Here is a 16063-nt window from a genome sequence, read left to right as displayed (position 1 = left end):
TTTTGTGAACACATTAAGTAAAAATACACAATATTGTCAAAAGTATTGGGGCGCCTGCCTTTACATGCACATTTAACTTTAATGGCATCCCAGTCTAATGCCCTGTACACACGATCAGACATTGATCGGACATTCCGACAACAAAATCCATGGATTTTTTCCGACGGATGTTGGCTCAAACTTGTCTTTCATACACACGGCCAGACAAAATTGTCGGAAAATCCGATCGGTCTGAACGCGGTTTGAAAATGAAGAAAGACAAGAAAAAAAATTTTTTTTTTCTTTTTTCAATTTTCAAAACTTTGTGACAAAAAGTGAGGTCTGCAAAATACTCACTATACCTCTCAGCAAATAGCTTGGGGTAGAAGTAGAAGAACAACAATGGCGCCACTCTAAGTGCAGTATTAAAACAAATTTAATAAATCATAAAAACAGGTACTCACAAAAGTACATGTATTCAGGCATATAAGTACTGGGCAGGAAATGCCAGGTGTCCCAGGGGTATGATCCGGTCACGTCCTCAGATGTTGTTCCGCTCGGAGACGGGCTGTGCTGCTGTGTGGGCGGCAGATCCGGCTGCTGGAACGCACTGTGTGTGACGTGATGATCTGGGGGAACGAAGGCACTTCCGGGTCTAGGCAGGGGTGACGAATAGGCAACGCGTTTGCGGAGCTGCGCTCCTTCCTCAGGCCTAACGTGACCTGTGCGGTCTTCTACCAAACCACACCCCAACTCCCCCCCACAAACCCAGCAGCTCTGAGTGTCACGGCCCCTGTTCACCCTTGCTATATGCTCTGGTCTTCTTCCGCCCTTCATATGCTCCAATTACGGAAATTATGCTTGGCACCTATGCTCTTCACATTGTCTATATGGAAAAGATGTTCTGAGCGTCACTCCCTGTCCTCTCCGTGCCCACCACTCTTGAATAGGGATGAGCCGAACACCCCCAGAACCTCCTCAGGAGATTTACAGCCTATATGGGGGGGGGTCTTCTGAATCGGGAGAGGCTGAACCCGACAGGATGAATGGATGGATGGAGAAAAAAAATGAATAAAAATAAATAAATAAATAAAAATAAGCTTTAAAAGGCGTATAGGCTGTAAATCTCCTGAGGAGGTTCTGGGGGTGTTCGGCTCATCCCTATTCAAGAGTGGTGGGCACGGAGAGGACAGGGAGTGACGCTCAGAACATCTTTTCCATATAGACAATGTGAAGAGCATAGGTGCCAAGCATAATTTCCGTAATTGGAGCATATGAAGGGCGGAAGAAGACCAGAGCATATAGCAAGGGTGAACAGGGGCCGTGACACTCAGAGCTGCTGGGTTTGTGGGGGGGAGTTGGGGTGTGGTTTGGTAGAAGACCGCACAGGTCACGTTAGGCCTGAGGAAGGAGCGCAGCTCCGCAAACGCGTTGCCTATTCGTCACCCCTGCCTAGACCCGGAAGTGCCTTCGTTCCCCCAGATCATCACGTCACACACAGTGCGTTCCAGCAGCCGGATCTGCCGCCCACACAGCAGCACAGCCCGTCTCCGAGCGGAACAACATCTGAGGACGTGACCGGATCATACCCCTGGGACACCTGGCATTTCCTGCCCAGTACTTATATGCCTGAATACATGTACTTTTGTGAGTACCTGTTTTTATGATTTATTAAATTTGTTTTAATACTGCACTTAGAGTGGCGCCATTGTTGTTCTTCTACTTCTACAGTTTCCAGAGGATTGCTTCTTCTTTAACAACAGGGCCGCCTTCTACAACTGCTTTTATTGGACTTTAATTCAGTTTTTTATTGGACTGCAACAGCTTACAGTTGCTGATGTTTTAATCACCGTATAATTTTACCATTTCAGATTGTCATTTCATGATAAAAGTTATACAGCACCTAATCACCCCATCTACTGTTTACAAGTAGACTCACCACTGCTGTCTGACCATATTGAATATAGCGCTCACATCCACATGTCTTAAATAGCTTGGGGTGTCTACTTTCCAAAATAGGGTCATTTGGGGGGGTTTGTGCCACCTGGGCTTTCCATGGCCTCCGAAACTGTGATAGGCAGTGAAGAGTTAAATCAAAAATTTACGCCCTTAGAAAGCCTGAAGGCGGTGCTTGGTTTTCGGGGTCCCGTATGCGGCTAGGCTCCCAAAAAGTCTAACACATGTGGTATCCCCGTACTCAGGAGAAGCAACAGAATGTATTTTGGGGTGTAATTTCACATATTCCCATGGCATGTTTGAGCAATATATCATTTAGTGACAAATTTGTCTTTTTCCCGCAACTTGTGTCACAATATAAAATATTCCATGGACTCGACATGCCTCTCAGCAAATAGCTTGGGGTGTCTACTTTCCAAAATGGGGTCATTTGGGGGGGGGGGTTGAACTGTTCTGGCATTTTATGCACAACATTTAGAAGCTTATGTCACACATCACCCACTCTTCTAACCACTTGAAGACAAAGCCCTTTCTGACACTTTTTGTTTACATGAAAAAAAATTATTTTTTTTTGCAAGAAAATTACTTTGAACCCCCAAACATTATATATTTTTTTAAAGCAAATGCCCTACAGATTAAAATGGTGGGTGTTTCTTTTTTTTTCACACAGTATTTGCGCATTGATTTTTCAAACACATTTTTAATTTTACTCTACTAAAACACACTATATTGCCCAAATGTTTGATGAAATTAAAAAGATGATCTTAGGCCGAGTACATGGATACCAAGCATGACATGCTTTAAAATTGCGCACAAACGTGCAGTGGCGACAAACTAAATACATTTTTAAAAGCCTTTAAAAGCCTTTACAGGTTACCACTTTAGATTTACAGAGGAGGTCTACTGCTAAAATTACTGTCCTCGATCTGACCTTTGCGGTGATACCTCACATGCATGGTGCAATTGCTGTTTACATTTGACGCCAGACCGACGATTGCGTTCGCCTTTGCGCGAGAGCAGGGGGGGACAGGGGTGCTTTTTTTTTTTCTTTATTATTTTTTTGCTTTTTTATCTCCTCTGCCCTCAAAGCATCTGACCACACCAAGATTGGTGTGATAAAATGCCTTCCCAATTTCCCAATGGCGCTGTTTACATCCGGCGAAATCTAAGTCATGAAATGCTCGTAGCTTCCGGTTTCTTAGGCCATAGAGATGTTTGGAGCCACTCTGGTCTCTGATCAGCTCTATGGTCAGCTGGCTGAATCACCGGCTGCATTCTCAGGTTCCCTGTTGGGACAGGAGAGCCGGAGAAAAAAACGGTGGGGGGGGGCATTCCCTCCCATTGCTTGTAAAACAGTCTAGAGGCTAATTAGCCGCTTTTACATGAAAGCCGACCGCTGGCTGAAAAGAATGATACCAAGATGATACCTAAACCTGCAGGCATCATTCTGGTATAACCACTCAAAGTCCAGCAACATACCAGTACGTTGCTGGTCCTTGTTGGGCATATATTGTAATCTTTTTTTTTCATGCAGCCTGTGGGCTGAACGGAAAAAAGAGATTGATCGGTGGGTATGCCCACCATTAGAATACCTCCCTTCATCCACCCACTTCTAATGATGGGCATACATGCACCATTTATATATGCCGAAGCATGGGGGCATCCTCCAGCAAAAGGTAGGAGCAAATCGCTCCTCCGCCCCTGCTGCCCCCATGCTTCGGCATATATCACCTCCGCTGGAGTCACGGCTTTATATATCGTGGGAGCAAACGCTGTTGCTGTCAAGATAAATAAATCCACGCTGCAGCTGAATGGCATACCTGAAGACAAAAAAATGGTTAACAATAAATCACATAAATGGTAAAATATAAAAAATTGCATACCTGAAAAGCAAACATGATAAAACATAATAACAATAAAACATTGCAGAATAGAATACAGTAAAAAAGAGCAGAACAATAGAGAGAGAAGAGCGAGAACAATAAAACGACAACTATTTTTTTAATTTTATATATTTTTTTTTTTTTTTTTTTTACACTTTTTTTTGTAACTGTAACTTTTGTAACTGTAACCGGTTCCAGGTTCGGGTCTCTCAAAATGCGATGGCATCTTGGGAGACCCTGTGAAAGTGTGCCTAGTCTGTGCAGTGCTGTACGCTAATACTCAACTAGTGTATGGTAGCGTTCAAAACATTCACCAATGCAAAGACCAGGATTGTCAGGACAGGAGGGACAATAATAGTGGGTGTCACGCCTATATCCGCGCTTGCTGCAGACATGGCATCTTTTTTGGGGGGGTTCGTTGGGTGGGGGTACTCGGGAGGACATAAAGAAAATGCCTCTCATGCAGCCGACTGCATTTGGTTGGGGATGTGAATGGGGGAAGTACGGGTGCTGTAGAAGTTGTGGGTTCCCAATTAGGATTGGCGAATGCAGCAGGAAGGGCATTATGGGCACGACGGGCCTGTGTTTGTCTTCTTCTTGGTGGCAGCGGGACGCTACTTGTGCTTGCCACCTCACCAGCTTGAACTGCACTTATGGGACTCGCCACGTCACCAAGTGTTACTGCAGTGCTGGTTGGACTACGACCGGGGTGTACTAGGCCGCTGGTGCTTGCCAGTTCACCAAAACGCTACCAAAAAAACTGTTAGCGATCGCAGGGATCAGGCCTGACTCTGCGAACGCTGCAGTTATGCGTTTAGTGTTTTGTAAGTGACAGTGATCGATCGATACTGCACTTGGGTGGGCTGGGCGGAGGGGCAAAACGCAGGTGCTAGCAGGTATCTGGGCTGATCCCACTTACACTGCGTTTTTGGGAACCCTAAACTGCTGGGGACACTAGTATAGATCTGATCAGATCAGATATTGATCCGTTCAGATACTATACCACTAAGGGAGGTGTATGGTGCGTGCGTGGGTGTTAGCGGTACTGGCGCTAACCTGCCGCTACCTGGGGCTGGTGCTTGCCAGTTCACCAAAACGCTACCAAAAAAACTGTTAGCGATCGCAGGGATCAGGCCTGACTTTGCGAACACTGCCGTTATGCGTTTAGTGTTTTGTAAGTGACAGTGATCGATCGATACTGCACTTGGGTGGGCTGGGCTGGGCCGGATTGGGCCGGGCGGAGGGGCAAAACGCAGGTGCTAGCAGGTATCTGGGCTGATCCCGCTAACACTGCGTTTTTGGGAACCCTAAACTGCTGGGGACGCTAGTATAGATCTGATCGGATCAGATATCGATCCGTTCAGATACTATACCACTAAGGGAGGTGTATGGTGCGTGCGTGGGTGTTAGCGGTACTGGCGCTAACCTGACGCTGCCTGGGGCGACGCAGACCCTATCTGACCCTAAAACCTAACTTATATCACCGCCGGGCGATCAGAGGGCTAAACCTTTATTAGGTAATAAACGGCGGGTGCCCTGACACTATAAAAAATAAACTAACTAACCAGCGTCACCCGTAACAGTTATACGGTGATCACTGGTGAAAGGGTTAACTAGGGGGCAATCAAGGGGTTAAAACATTTATTAGGTAGCATATGAGGGTCCCTGACGCTATAAAACACTGACGGCGAACCTATATATTTACCTCCCTAACTAGCGTCACCAGTGACACTAATACAGCGATCAGAAAAATGATCGCTTAGTGACACTGGCGACGGGGGGTGATCAAGGGGTTAAAACTTTATTAGGGGGGGTTAGGGGGGTAGCCTAGACCCAAAGGGGGCTAACCCTAACTGCCCCACACTAACTGACACCAATGCAGTAATCAGAAAAAAAAAACTGCTTGGTGTCACTGTGACGGGGGGGGGGGGGGGTGGTGATTGGGGGGTGATCAGGGGGTGATGGGGGGTGTAATGTGTGCCTGGCGTGTTCTACTGTGTGTGTAGTGTTTTGTGCACTCACAACGATGTCTTCTCTCCTCGGCGCCGGAACGGAAAATACAGAGCCGAGGAGAGATGACATCACTTCCTCTGCCGCTGTTTACTATACAGCAGCAGAGGAAGGATTTAATTGGCTGGGAGCGATCGCGAGGGGGGGGCACGAATGGATGGCCTCCCCCTCATCTCTGATCGCTCCCGGGCAGAAGCCGACTGCCTCGAGCACCGGGTACGTGATTTTGCCTGCCCGTGCCATTCTGCCGACGTATATCGTCGTGAGGCGGTCGGCAACTGGTTAAACTGTGTAGAGGGTTCTTTACTGTCATGCCGTGTACACACGAGCGGACTTTTCATCGGATTGAACTCCGAAGGACTTTTCGAGGGAGTTCCGACAAAACGAACTTGCCTACACACGATCACAACAAAGTCCAATCCTTTCGAACGTGATGACGTACGACCGGACTAGAATAAGGAAGTTCATAGCCAGTAGCCAATAGCTGCCCTTGCGTCCTTTTTGGTCCGTCGGACTAGCATACAGACGAACTGATTTTTCGATAGGAATCAAGTCCGTCGGAAAGATTTGAAACTTGTTCTATTTCTAAGGTCCATCAGATTTTTAGACTGAAAAGGTCCGATGAAGCCCACACACGATCGAATTGTCTGACAGATTCGTTCCGTCGGACCTTTGATGCTGAAAAGTCCGGGCGTGTGTACGCGGCATAAGAGCGGCAAGGATGTGGAATTCCCTTCCACAGGCTGTGGTCTCAGTGGGGAGCATCAATAGTTTCAAAAAACTATTAGATAAGCACCTGAACGACCGCAACATACAGGGATATACAATGTAATACTGACATATAATCACACACATAGGTTGGACTTGATGGACTTGTGTCTTTTTTCAACCTCACCTACTATGTAACTATGGATTCCACACAAAGGAAGCAATACGAAGAGAACAGGACACTTTCTGATACAAGTACATGGTACAGCAGTCACATATCAGGAATATGAAATGTTGGGTTTACATATTCTTTAATCACTATACGTTACTGCATATTATTTCACTGCACTTGCATATTGCATTACACATCAGTGCACCTGTGGGAGATTTCACCTGAAAAACGGCCCCTGATTTAAAAAACAGACACCTCCAGGTGCCTGCCCGCATCTTAATATTGCATTCAGAATGCTTTCGGGTGTATAAAACCTGGGTGCTCTGTTGTGCAACTGGCTACTTCAGCTTCCTGGTGGATCTCAGGCACATTACTTCACACGACTCTTTCTTCTTATTGGCTAATGAGGCTGCTTGTAATGCTTCAGCATTACAAGCTAGCACATGATTGGATAAATAAACATCTTTGTGAATTAAATAATATCATAAGGACCCCAATTTAATCCTTTTTAGAGAAGGACGTACTCTCAGCATGAGAAGCTTAGGCTGCTTCAAAGGTATTTAAATAATTTTTTGTCTCCATGGAAAAGAGGCATCACCAAATTTTTCCACCTTTTTTCAACTGATATACATTTCTTTATCACAATCCAAGATTTTGGGTTCAAACTTTTGCTAAATTTCATCTATATACTTTTATACTTTTGCCTTCTCATTGGCTTACCTCTACATAGTCTATCACCTCTTCAATCCATCATGAATGCTGCTGCCAGACTCATCCACCTTACCAATCGCTCTGTGTCTGCCACTCCTCTCTGTCAATCCCTCCACTGGCTTCCGCTCGGCCAAAGAATTGAATTCAAAATACTAACAACTACGTACAAAGCCATCCACAATTTCGCCCCCAGCTACATCACTAGCTTAGTCTCTAAATACCAACCTACTCGTTCTCTTCATTCCTCTCAAGACCTCCTGCTCTCTAGCTCCCTCATCACCTCCTCCCATGCTCGCCTCCAGGACTTTTCCAAAGCCTCTCCAATCCTATGGAATGCCTTACCCCAATCTGTCCGCTTATCTCCTACTTTATTAGCTTTTAGATGATCCCTGAAAACCCTTCTCTTCAGAGAAGCCTACCCTACCCATACCTAACAACTGTATTTTCATTTTCTCCATCAGCTCATTCCCCACAGTTATTACCTTTTGTTTCCACTTGACCCTCACTTCTAGATTGTAAGCTCTAACGAGCAGGGCCCTCTGATCCCTCCTGTATTGATTTGTATTGTAAGTGTACTGTCTGCCCTCATGTTGTAAAGCACTGCGCAAACTGTTGGCGCTATATAAATCCTGTATAATAATAATAATTTGCTGCCCCATCTCTTTACAGTCAAATGGAAGGGGCAGCTGTTTGTATGTTCCATAGATGTGTTTTTACTTGACAAAAGTTTTTTTTAATTAATACCTTTTAATTTGTGTCTTTTTCACATGCAAACACTCTTACAGGTGACAATGAGTGAAAGGCATGGCGAATACAGGAGTCATAAAATTAGTATTACATTAGAGGAGGGGGAAACAGGGATCTAAACAATAATGCAATATAACTACAATTGCTACGTAACCACCTTTTAAATATTCCACATGATAGTGAAGTTATTTGTTATGTATTCCAATAAAACCTGAACAACCATGCATAAATCTAAGCTAATAATCCTAATATCTGTTCTGGTATAATACCATTTTGAAAAATGTTAGTGACCCGTATATTTTCGGCCACAAAACAGACGATTGCAAAAGCGTGGAAGAAGCTGATTCTCAACTTCGACGAGGTAAAAAGTCGGGTGAATGGTACCCTGGTGAATGAGAAACTGATGGCAATACTAACTGATACACAAGATAAATTTCTACGCACTTGGCAGCCCTGGTTAGATTATTTCCCACTAGCGCAACCACCTACGCGCTTTCTAGAACTGTAATCCAGTCAATATATCCATAGTGAACCATATATATTTGGCCATGAAGCAGACGATTGCAAAAGCAAGGAAGAAGCCAACTCTCAACTTCGACGAGGTAAAAAGTCGGGTGCAGGGTACCCTGGTGTTTGAGAAACTGACGGCAATACTATCTGATACACACAATAAAGTTTTACGCACTTGGCAGCCCTGGTTAGATTATTTCCCACCTACGTGCTTTCTAGAACTCTAATCCAAAACTACGGGTCAATATATCCATAATGAACCTCCGGGACAGAGATGCCCCCCCCCCCACCTTGTTCTTTCTCTTCTCCTCCCTTTAGCTCTTACTTTTTTTATTCCTCTCTCCGGACCCTCTCCGCCTAAGCATTAATTCCCTTGTTTAGTCCTATGGACGACTGTACTGCTCTTGTTAGTTCAAGAGCCCCTAGCCAAAAGGCCTTTTTATCAAAACAAGGCACATCGCATCTCCAGGCAGGGCTCTGACAATTGATTATCTAACAGAATTATATTGTTCAGGACCAATGGTCCTTCATTTCTATATCATTGTTTAATGTTACGTATCGGTGGAGAGAAACTCTTCCTGCACTTGTTCATATTTTTGCATAGTATTCTTGGCTATGCAACTGTCTATTGTTCTTGTAATTTTTAAAAATAATAACATTTAAATGAAAGAAAACTCATCAATACTTGAGAGAGATGGCTAGTCCTGCCCCCACCTGGACACAGCTTGCTCCCAAAAGGGGTGCCCGGATGTCCTGGGGGCACGACCAACATCAACAGTATATGACAGAATTCCTCATACTTATTGTTCTTATCACTCTGTTTTACTTTTCCTGTAGTGTTTGCATTGACTATGTTAAGTCAGGCACCAATGTTCTTACCCTTATATTGACAGACAATGGATGATGTCCTATCTAGATTTTTGTATTTTTATTTGAAAATCTTGAATAAAAACATGGTAAAAGAAAAATGTTTCCCAAGATTATGTGTTGAAAATAAAATAAAGTAATGATATACCACTCTCTTCTCTACTGTGTCCTCCTTTCATTATCATTAGATTAATTTGATCCTCGGGTTAAGTTTGAGGAATAAATATAAAAGTTATAAGTTGTTATAAGTTATTAAGTTGTTAAAATAGAATTAAAGGTAATTAAAAGAGGCTACATGCATTTCAGTCTAGACAGGATAATATCAGCCTGACCCTCTCCGGGGCAGTTGTGTTGGTAATATATACGTTTTTCCAACTTAAAGTAGAAGTTAACTTTCTTAATCCACATCCACAATAACAGACAACGTGAGTTGATTGCCAGCTGGGAGTTCAAACTGGCCCAGAAAATCAGTTATTGGGGAATTTTTAAGCTAGATATCAAATATTTTATTGATGAAATCAATGGTGGGTTACCAATACCAGAACGCCAAAGCATATGTACCAAATTGACCATCTCACTATGACATCTAAGAGGGGAAATCCCTGATAACAAAATCAATGAAGCCATTGCGGGGTCCTACTGTATATACCCTGTGTAGGATAAATAGTTGAGTAAGCCTTCTAGAGTTGGAGAGGGGAATATTTTGTAGAATGGGATTCCATTGTTCACCAGAAATACTGTATCTCTTAAATCCTTTCCTGGAAACTCTCCCTATCTGTGCTGAAACACCACAGATAGTACCCACTTTCTGTTACCTTGGTATGAATATCTCAACACATCACAAAGACTATATAAAGTACATTTTCTCACCATGATTAACAAATTATTAAAAAAGGTAAAAGCTGGTGTTGCGTGCCTCTATCAGTGAGCGGGTGTGTAAATCTAGTGCAATTGACTTGGATGTCCTAAATTCTTTATATAAACACATCCATGTGGTTGGATGGTTTGGGCTAAAAAAGCAGATCTCAAGCCCAGGATAGCAGCACCCTGGACAAACCAGTTTGTTATCTTGTTTTTAAAAGAAGGAACCCCCTTTTTAAGAGCTTGTATAATACTTCAAATAAAGCTATGTAAAAAATATTTTAAAAACATTTTTATCATATAAAGGGGTTGGACAAAATTATGGAAACAAGTATGGTAAAATAACGAAATTGTCACCTAATCTGGTGTTGGACCGCCTTTGGCATCCAAGACGGCCTGAATTCTCCTGGGAATTGACAAATATAAAAGTCTTGGATGGTGGATAATGGAATCTGATACCACTCTTCATGCAAAAATCCATTTCACAATCCTGCGCAATGTCCTTTTGTCTCAGTCAGTTGACCATGTCGACCGTGCTTATGCTTATCAGACAACGTTTTCCCAGAAGCTGTACATGCCATCATAACCTTGGATACTGTTCCTCCTGACATCACAAATAAATTGGGGACTTTACTTAGAGGCATCAACTAAGCTGCCTTTGCCCTTTTTGAAACTCTGTAAGCTCTGATATGACTCCATATTAGTAGCAATGCACGCAGTGAATGGTAAGAGTGAGGCTTCCCACCTTAGCTACGTGTCTCATTACACAGCGGAAGCAATAAAATGTTACAATACTTCCACTTTCAACATGAAACCTAGCATCACTTTCACACCTGCAAATCGTGTAGTGTTTCCATTTTTTTGTCCAACCCCTGTCAGAGCAAAACATTCGCCATTAATGCTCACTTGGGCAGATGGCATAAAATAGGTCTTGGGAGATTTGAGTTGAATACAAAATTGTGGCTTATGCTAAAGCAGAGAAGGATCTTTCAAATATAGAGCCATTTAACACTGTTGAATGCCTTAGCAATCTCTAATGGCAGCGAAGCTCTATTGCCTACCTTGTCAGGGGAATTTGCATATTAAGAAAGACACTTCTAACATTAATTGAAATTGGTCTGGGATAAATCTGGATATGTCAGTGTGTTTATTTATGTGTAAACTTGGCAAGACAGTTGGCCAAGACCTTCCCCACCAGTTTTGTATCTGCATCTAGTAAAGATGGTTGTCTGTAGGTGTCTGGTTTAGTAACATCTGTGTTTGGCATTGGAATTACAATCATAGTACTGTCATACAAAGTAGCAGGAAGTTGTTTAGTGTCATATGCAGTGTGTAATGTGTCTAGTAATGTAGGGAAGAGTATACACAGGGCTTTTTTTTCATCGGGAATGCAGGGGAACACAGTTTTGGCACCTCCAACACTGAATGATTCTTATGGCAAGTTGTGCTAGAGGGTCTATTGATGCCGGCTGCTGGGGGATCCATTATCGCTGGTGGGGATCTGTTTTTTTTTGGAGGGGTCTAATGTTGCTGGGTAGGTCTATTGTTGTTGGCTGGGGGGACTTACAGTATGTTGCTGGAAAGTCAATTGTTGCTGGGAGGGATCTACTGTTGAGGGAGAGGTCTATTGTAGCTGGCTGCTGGAGGGTCTATTGATGCTGGCTCCTGGGAGATCTGTTAATGCTGCTGGGGGTCTATTGTTGATGGGGTGGTATTTTGTTGCGGGGAGGGGGGGTCCATTGTTGCTGTGGTGGGGGTCTTTTGTTGCTGGGGTGGGGTCTATCAGACTCCATACAAATGACTTAGTAGCACAAAATTATACTTGGTTCTGTATTCTCTAAAAGGGGCGGTGCTGGGGGGTGGGTAGGGGGTGAAGCCAAGAGACAGTGCTCAGAGGTGGGTAGGGGGCAGAGGTAAAGGATGACTCAGAAGGGGGGAGTTCCTGCACCTATTCTCTGAGAAAAAAAAAGCCCTGAGTATATAGTATCATGATATTTCTTGTAGAGCTCGGCTGATACAAACTATCCTTGTTATCCCATCTAAATAGTACCTGTGCATAAAGTTACTTTTACTTTACCTTCCTCCATTCGTTCTTTCCCTAATGGCTGAAATTTTTTTTTTTTTCAGTTGGCTGACCTCTAATACTGCCTGCTGAGTGGTATCATGTGGACGTATCTTTTTTTTTCCTGGTTCAGTCCTGCCATAATGAACAGTGGCTACACACAGGTACCAGTTTCTGCATTTTTGCTAGATGTGTCTACAGTAAGTGTTCGGCGTGTTTATCTTCATAGAAAGGTTTGTTTATTTTGTGTTGTTTTGTCTGGATACAAACAGGGATCATCTTATGTTGTATTCGTTTTCAGCGACAGTAAATGCATAATTCACTGTATCTTTAATAAGTGACACTAAATAAAATAAAGCTTCTGCTGTAAAAATAAAGCCCCAGGACTAAATCACATTGTAAAATCGAATGTTGTGGAGGGTAAGAGGCCTGTCACACAATGTATACGACATTGTCACTTTCATGCATAGCCTTTTCACACATAATGACATTTACTGCAATGTGTGGATACAGAAAATGGTCAGCAGAATTCAGTTCCCTTTATAAAAATTATCTCCACATGGCTTATGTTCCCACTGCCATACTTTCTACCCAGATCCCTTTACTTCTATCTTCCTAAAGCTGAACTCCAATCAAACAGCTACATGCCAAAGGACCTGCGTTTCTGCTTATCAAGTCCTGAGAATTACACAGCTCTGCCCACCAGCATAGCCCTAACTGGCAGAACAGGAGACCTGATTTTCTTTTGCTGCTGTTCAGTAATACTCAGAAATCTTGATGCTCCGCCAGCCTGTAAATAGATAGTAATCTTTCTGTCATTCTGCTTTCACCTCCTATCAGCATGCTGCTTGTACTGCAACATAGCTAAATGGCAACATGTGCTGCTTCCACCTCCCTCAGTCTAAGCTCTGCTATACAGGGACTTCATGATGAGGCTGATACCACATCAAATTACACGTACTGATACTGCTTGCATTTAAAAATATATTAAGGGTGTCTAGTGGTACCCCTGTAGGGGCTGCTAAGAACTGTAGTCTGTCTGTCACCCTGTCCAGCCCTGCATTCACTCTCAGGCACTCTGAGACATAAAGCAGTTAGTGTTGTTTTTTTGGTTTTATTTAGGGGTATAACTTGGATGGGGATGGGAGCTATGGGATGCTCAACACAGATAGATAGAACAGCAATCGGTTCTTGGGACAACTATGTACACTCCCTTTACATACTCCTTCAGCTTTGTCCTGCACAAACTTGCTTGAAGCTCCTCACTACTCACCCACCAACACATCACTTTCTGCAGACTGTTACTCCTAGTCACCTTCAGCACATCACTTGGTTCCACAGGAACAGCTAGCACAATTTGTTGATTTGGCCTGACACTGACTCAGTCAGGCCTCAGCAAACGCCTTTTGCAGGCTGGGACCACAGGCCCTAATGGTAAGGTGACCAGATTTTTAAAATGAAATCCAGGGACATAAAAATATTTTTTTTTACTAATAATGGCAGCAATCAACGACTCTTTGCCCGTCTCCGCCGCCGCCGGCCACCTCACAGCCTGTCAAGTCTAAAGCCCCATACACACTATCAGATTTTCTGCTGATTTTTTTCCTTCAGATTTACCAAAACCATATAATATGGGGTCAAACCTTAGGATTTTCAATTTGTATGCAATCAGACAGGCCCTTGCACTACATAGTTTTGATAAATCTGAAGACAAAAAACAGCAGTGTATGGGGCTTTACTCTTCGGGCCCCGTCTACTACTGGGTGGGGAGCAGAGGAAGATCACTCCACCAGGGAAGGCAAGGAGATAATCAGGCGGGCGGCTGGCCGGGACTTGAGCCAAGGCAGAAGAACATGTGAGTGGAGCTGAATGGGCATGAGGCCGAAAATGAAGAAATAGTCCCTCCGTCCGACCAGCACATGATCATCAGAAAGGGGCACAGATAATGGGAAAAAATAAGCTAGTAAGAGCGGCAGAGGAGGGGGGGGGTGCAATTCAGATTTTTTCTTTTTATTCTGCACGGGCTGTCTTTGAAATTGCCCTAGCCCCTGTTCAAGTCCAATCCGGGGACAAAACTGGGGACAGACTTGGTCCGGGGACAGTGTCCTCAATCCAGGGACTGTCCCCAGAAACCGGGGATGTCTGGTCACCCTACCTAATGGTGTAATAGAGAAAAAAGGTCCTTGTGCTAGGTACCCTACATTGGCTACTGATTCCAGTAAGCCCTCTTCAGGCCCTGCCAACTGTTCTGGCTGCAGCTGCCTCTTTCCACTGCACCTTCCACCACAGTCCACACTTCTGGTTCTGCACCCATCTCAGACTGCTATCTCCCAGTCCTCTCTTGCGTGCCTCCCCACTCCTCCCAACTGCGACCAGTTGTCCTCCCTGGAGTCTTTTAGCAGTGCTCTCTCCCGCTGTCCTCACCTTGCTCTCTCTTTTGCCTCCAGTCCAGAACCTCTCCATGGGTTCTTGAAAGTGGTCCCGACTGCACCCGAGCCCAGGCCCAAGGTCACCCCCCCCCAGACTGGGGAGCTTCCTCAAAGGCCCCGACAGCCTCCACACTCTTCCCTACAACCCTGGCTGGTGGTTGTGGGAGTCTGGCAGGGGGCTTATCTGAATCAGGAAGACCCCTTTAACAAGGAGGCCCCCCATGTAAGTAAGTATGGGGTACATTGTACCCCTACTCATTCACCAAAAAAAGTGTCAAAAAGAAACAAAAACACACTCACAGTTTTTGATAATTCAATTACTAAAAAAAAAACAGAACAAAAAAACCTCAGGAGGTAACTGACAAAACTTGCGGCTCCCCTTGAGCACTGCCAAACGCATGCGTCATAATCATCCTCTCATTTTCAGCAACATTGAGTCTTTCCAAGTCATTATCCCTTACACTATCATTCTGACACTCAACATTACTCATTTGTTTTGCTGTGGACAAAACCTCTGCTATGTACATGCCCTTATCTGATCCTTCTGACTGTAGGGGGTTAACTTCTGCAACAGCCAATGCACCTGTCACTACTGACTCTGCAGTCTCTCCATTGGCCACAGCAGCAAAATTGTCCACCTCACTATTACCTTCAGAAATTTCTTTCCACCACGCTAATACCTTTATGGCCAGACTATGGCAGTCTATCCTGTCTGTGCTCCAATCACCAGCACTTCGTAGCACTGCTCCCTCTGCACAAGGAGACACAGGTGGACAGAGTGGTTTAGCAGCAGGCATCCTGCACCAGTCACCGTCAACCACATCAGGTTGTGATAATTCATGCTCCCTCATTTGAGCTATTTTCCCATTGTGTTCCACCTGAGCAGTATCAGAGCTGTCCTGGACCCCCGCTAGCTCCAACAAAGGGAGTCCTCGTGAGATTTTCAGGGACAGCTCTGCAGCACTGCCTGTGGTTACCATCAAACCATCAACATTGTCAGAATGACACTTTTCAATATCATCACCATTATCCACATTTCTGCCCTGTATAGGCTGCGTTAGCACATTAGCAATTTGAGATTGTAGGATATGTAGTACATCACTTTTCACCTCATGTGAAACACACTCGCCAATCAGGGCGGCGACACAATTTCCTGGGAAACCCCAAG

This window comes from Aquarana catesbeiana, linkage group LG10 (genome assembly GCF_042186555.1).
Source record: "Aquarana catesbeiana isolate 2022-GZ linkage group LG10, ASM4218655v1, whole genome shotgun sequence".
Taxonomy (NCBI): Eukaryota; Metazoa; Chordata; class Amphibia; order Anura; family Ranidae; genus Aquarana; species Aquarana catesbeiana.
This window is presented reverse-complemented; position numbering follows the sequence as displayed.